Source organism: Artemia sp. Qi Xiang Cuo, chromosome 4, assembly GCF_049724085.1.
Source record: "Artemia sp. Qi Xiang Cuo chromosome 4, ASM4972408v1, whole genome shotgun sequence".
In the NCBI taxonomy this organism is placed as follows: Eukaryota; Metazoa; Arthropoda; class Branchiopoda; order Anostraca; family Artemiidae; genus Artemia; species Artemia sp. Qi Xiang Cuo.
Genome location: NC_142797.1, coordinates 72345333 through 72350647, shown reverse-complemented (window position 1 = coordinate 72350647; position 5315 = coordinate 72345333). Strand labels below are relative to the sequence as shown.

The 5315-nt window shown below is 36.6% G+C and overlaps 1 long non-coding RNA gene across 1 annotated transcript in view; it reads left to right on the top strand.

Annotated features, from left to right (window-relative positions):
- Positions 1–5315, top strand: part of LOC148953403 (uncharacterized) — a 46916-nt gene that overhangs the window by 12230 nt on the left and 29371 nt on the right. The window lies entirely within an intron of this gene.

Here is a 5315-nt window from a genome sequence, read left to right as displayed (position 1 = left end):
GTTCAGCGAAGAAATAATCAAGTCCAACTAAGGAGAATATTTTTCTGAGGAACAGTCTATATTTCAATTAAAACAGTAATAAATATTCAATCGGATGTTAACCTGGTGTTTCATTTAGTATTTGCATTTTGTTTGGGTCAGTTTAACACATAAAAATTATGAATAATAATTGGCAAGGAAAGGAACTGATCAAAAAAGTGATACTAGCATTAATGAAGACTTGATAATGTTTTGATAATTCCAGTAAAATAGAACTTTTTTTAAGGCGTTTTGTTTTTCAAAAAAGAAGTAATAGAATAGTTTTAACTTTTACGTGGAACCAAAGTAGCTCTTTTTCGGGGTTGTTAAGCATTTTAAAACTTCAAGTTCCCAATGGTCTGCAAAATTAGCCCTACTCTGGTAAAAATCTAGGTTTAAAAGAGTTCACCTAAAAAAATTGAACAATCACAGTTAGTTTTGAATCCTGTGCTGTGGCACAACAAAAATTGCGTATTCTTTCGGGGAAGACCCAATAATAATTACAAAGTTTTTCTGGAGGGGGGAGGTATAAAAATAAAGATTTTATTTGATAATTTGAATAATCAGTACCCAGAAATAAAAAAAAAATTAATTGGAGAGGGCTCCGTCCCTTGAGAAACTCCCACATGCATCACTGAGAGAGGAGACAGGATTTTTAAAATGGAAATACATAAAAATGTTATTTTCACAAAATATAGGGGTTAATTGCTCCCTCCCCCCACCCACATTATTGATTCGCTTGATCCTCTGAAATGTTCAAATTGTACTTAACCATCATCTAAATCTACTAATAATTGTGCCTAAGGGTAAGGACTTGAGCTGAGTGATAATAAATATGAGGCTAGTTGTCAGTGGCGAATCCACGGGGAGTGCACCCCCCTCTTCACGCAGTCTAAAGTAGCGTAATTTACTTAATTAACGCAGGTTTGCCTTAAATAAACTTGCTCCTAACACAAGTTTACCGGATCAACCTATTCCCCCCCTAAAGAAAATCCTTGATCCGCCCCTGCTAGTTGTGCAATGCAGGCACCAAAAATCTGGTACGTATTGCCAAATTGTAGATATAATAATAATAATGTATTATTAAAGCTTTTTTACAGCCATATACAAAACAAAAAAGAAAAGAAAAAGGATAAATAAAATGAAGACATACAAAAATCACTATCCTCTTAATCAACATTCACACCTTTCAATGCAAAATTTACCACACTTACTACTGTATGTGGTGAATCTGAACTTAAAATCCTCCGAAGTAGCCGATCATTACCCTCTTTCAAAATTTCTCCCCTTATGTGAGAAAGCCGCCGGCATCGCAGGAGGAAATGACCCAACCCAAAACCAATCTCACCACATTTTAGACAAGTACGCTGCGTTTCCGGACCTTCTCTATTTTTCCAAACTTATTTTCCTTGTATTGGTAGACAATTGGCTCGAAGCTGAATCCACGTTTTCATATACTTACTAGGTAATCCCAGCTTCAAATATGTCTCTTGTCCATAAATCCGCTTTATATCTCTATACAAAGTAAGACTAGTCGACTTATCTAAAGGTCTCCACCAAAGTTGAATTTACTGGTCATGCAATCTTGCTTGGAATTCCTTTATGAAATTTTCTTGGTCCAGTGGTCCCTGTCCTCCATTCCACGTGTCTGAAAAGCCTTTTTCCTGTAGCATTTTTCTGATCTGTGCTGTCCAAGTGGTTTTACTTTTTTGGGTGAGAAGATCTTTATAAGCAGCAAGAATAAGTCTTTCCTCGGGAAAAATTCAGAATTTTGAGCCAAAACTTGATCATCTGTATCTTTCTTCGTATTTTTAAACTGTAGATGCCTAGGTCACCTTTCAATGCTAGAGAGTGAGTTGTTTTATTCAGCCTATATGCATGCCTGTAGTATCGTAGTTGTAGAGTTTCTAATCCTTGTGCAGTCTGGTAGCCCCAAATTTCTGCCCCGTAATGCAGTATGGGTAAAAATTTTGTGATAAATATATGCTTATGAAGGCTGAGATCGCTTATTCCTGTTGTAACGTTGCTTCTGTAAATACCAAAAAGTGCATTTTTCCTTTTGTCGTAGTTGCTGATATATGTTGTGTCCATTTACCATTTCGAGTTACAGTAAAGTCCAAATATGTTGCTCTCTCTTCTATTTTTAAAAATTGACCTTCCAAATAAAAAACTTGGGGGGTAGCTCTGGCTGCTTTTTGTTAAATATCAATATTTGGCTTTTCGATACATTAGCCTTCAGTTTCTTTTTCTGCAGATATTCTGCTAGGATATTCATTAGAGACTGTAGATTTTTCTCAGAATCAGCCAGTAAAATTATGTCATCTGCGAAAAGCAACATTGAAAGATTCAAATTTCCAAGACGAAGTGTTGGTGCCCATTGGCGTTGGAAAAATTGCACTATATCATTAATAAATATACAAAATAATTTTGGAGATAAAGTACTTCCCTGTAAAACTCCCTTACTTACAGGAAAAGAGGAAGAGACACCCTGTTGCGGAATTTTCACAAAACTTTTAGTCCATGAATACATCGAAGCTATTATATTCATAAACTGATGTGGTAATCCAACTTCAATCAAAGCTTCACACAACAAAATTCTATCTACGTTATCAAACACTTTCTGCAGGTCTATAAGCGCAGCGTACAATTTACTATTTCCTTTAGAATATTTTTGTATCATTGCATTTAAAATGAATAGTCGATCCACTGTCGAATATCTTGGTCTGAATCTCTCTTGTTCTTCATTTAGAATACTATTCGCCTCCATCCATTTTCCAAGCCGTTTGTCCAAAATTTTATCCAAAATTTTTCCCCCACTGTTTAAAAGACTTATAGGCCTATAGTTTCCATGAACGGCGGGGCTACCATTTTTAAATAGGGGAAATACGAGTGAAGTCTTCCAAGCTAGTGGCCAATGTGTCGTAGATATTATTAGGTTAAACAATTATGTTAACACGGGGATGATGATATTCCTTATCGATTTATTCTTAACTGGGATTCTGTCTGGCCAAGGTGCTGAGCCCCCTCTCATTTTTTGCAGTGAATCATTGATTTCTTCTGGGGTAATGGGTTCAAAGTGCTTTATCCTTTCCTCTAGTGTGTTGTTCGTTTTCTCTGCATCTTTCTGTTGTGATTGAAAATAAGATGGCCATGTTTCCGGTCTTGGAATTTTCAGGGAATCGTTTCTTTGTTTATTGGATGACATATTTTTTAACTTATTCCAGAACTCTTGGCTGTTGCTTTCTTTAAAACTCTTACATAAAGCTGCCTGTTGGTGAAATCTGTATTCTTTCTTTTTCCTTAACTGGCTCATTTCCTCTTGTAATGGTTCACTAAGAAAAGCCTCTTGTACAGATAGCCATAGTTCCTTAGACCATTCGCAATGAATCCGGGGCGGAATTTTCGGCTTGTTTTTTCTTTCACCTTTATCTTTAGTCACTATCCTATTTTGATTCATTGTTGACCTTCTACGTCCATATTCTTTCATCTCATATTCTAATTTAAGTGGGAAATGATCAGATCCAGACTGATGGATTACTTTTACATTAAGAGATTCAGCCTCAAGTCCCGTGTCCACCAATACATAATCAATTAAGCTAAAACAAGGTCCAGAAACACAAGTGTACTCACCCAAATCACCATCTTCTCAGAATCTACCATTCCCAATCGCTAGCCCATGACTTCCACACAATGCGAGCAGCTTCCTCTCCCATGAATTAATTCTTCTTTGTCGATCTTTGCTACTTCGTGGGATATGGTAAAGTGAAGGTATCATCTCACATAAAGGGTCATCTTCAGCTGAAACAAAATCTACATTTAATTCTTGTTGTACGGAAGTATATGCGTTAAAATCACCTGCTAGAAAAACTAAATCACTTGGGTAATGAGATTTCACTGAACTCAACTCTTCTTCTAATATTATACCATGTATCCTCAATACAGTATGAGCTATTTTCTGGGGAAACATATACAAATCCAAAAATAAACCATTTTTCCAGAAATTTTCCGCGCAACCAAATCAAGTTTTCAGATTTACTTGACAGACGACGCAAATTTTTGAACATGTCACTCTTTACAACTATTACAACTATTCCTCCATAGTTTCTATAGTTTGGTGATTTTGGCCCTGTCCACTCGAAAAACTTTGTATCCACGCACTATAACATCTTCCTCTGGCAACAACCATGTCTCTACAAAACCCGTCACCATTGCTGTAAAAAATGAATTATTTAAACACAACTCTCTCTTGTTTCTTAAACCTTGTATATTCCATGTGACTAAGGACAGTTTTTGTATATGGTTTGTATCCTATCCAGTAAACACGAATGGTGGCTTTTCGTGAGGCATCCGTGACCATCGGTTTTTCGGTTTTTTTGTCCATTTTTGAGCCACTGTTCGTTCTTACATTTCTTTTCCCTTGTTTGTGGTCATCATTGGGGCTTATAATAGAATCTAAAGTTCTTTTCCCTTTTACTGACCCTTCGTTTAGCCGGCTTCGGCCTGGTGTGGCAGGATCCGCAGTAGTCATTGGCCTTTCGTAGACAGTTGCATCACTATCGCTAGCGTTACTACTTTCTATGTCCGAACAAGAGTCTCTATCACTTGAAGGGGATCGTATGTAGGCCCGACGAGGAATAGAATCCCTTTTTGAACTATTAACTCCGGTCGGTTGCAAACCATTTGCCAATTCTGCAGCCTCCACGACCTTTTTTTATTAAAATCATAAGAAAAAATCTGGTTGTCTATGTGAATTTTTGTACCACGCAATTTCAATGCTCTGTTTTCACTTATAGCTTGGGTTATCAGGGGTATTAATTCTTTTCGGGCCTCCCGTTCCTCTGGTGTATAGTCTGGGGTGACTGAAATTCTATTTCTTTTAAACAGTTTAGCATTACGTAGAACAGCATCACGAGTCATTTTGGTCGTGAATTTAACAAGGATAGGGGGGGGGGGGTCCGAGGGTCCTCTCAGTCGAAGAGCATCTCGTATTTCATATATATTAGTGATAGTTGTTATCAAAGTTATGAAAAATTGATAATCACCATATTTTCAATATGTATTCATGATAATAACACGCTAAGGCTGTTTTTGGTTAATGTACCTTCCAACACCCTTTGCGCCAAAACTAATTCTTATTGCAGTCATTTTGATTGAAAATTCAATATTAGGCTCTACCTCTGTAAAACAACTGTCCTTTTTAATAATGTTTAGCCTACGTCTAACAATTTCTCGAAAATTTCGATTCATGAATGTCTATTTCATTTGCATCATAAAAATCAAGTTTCCAAAACAAAGCC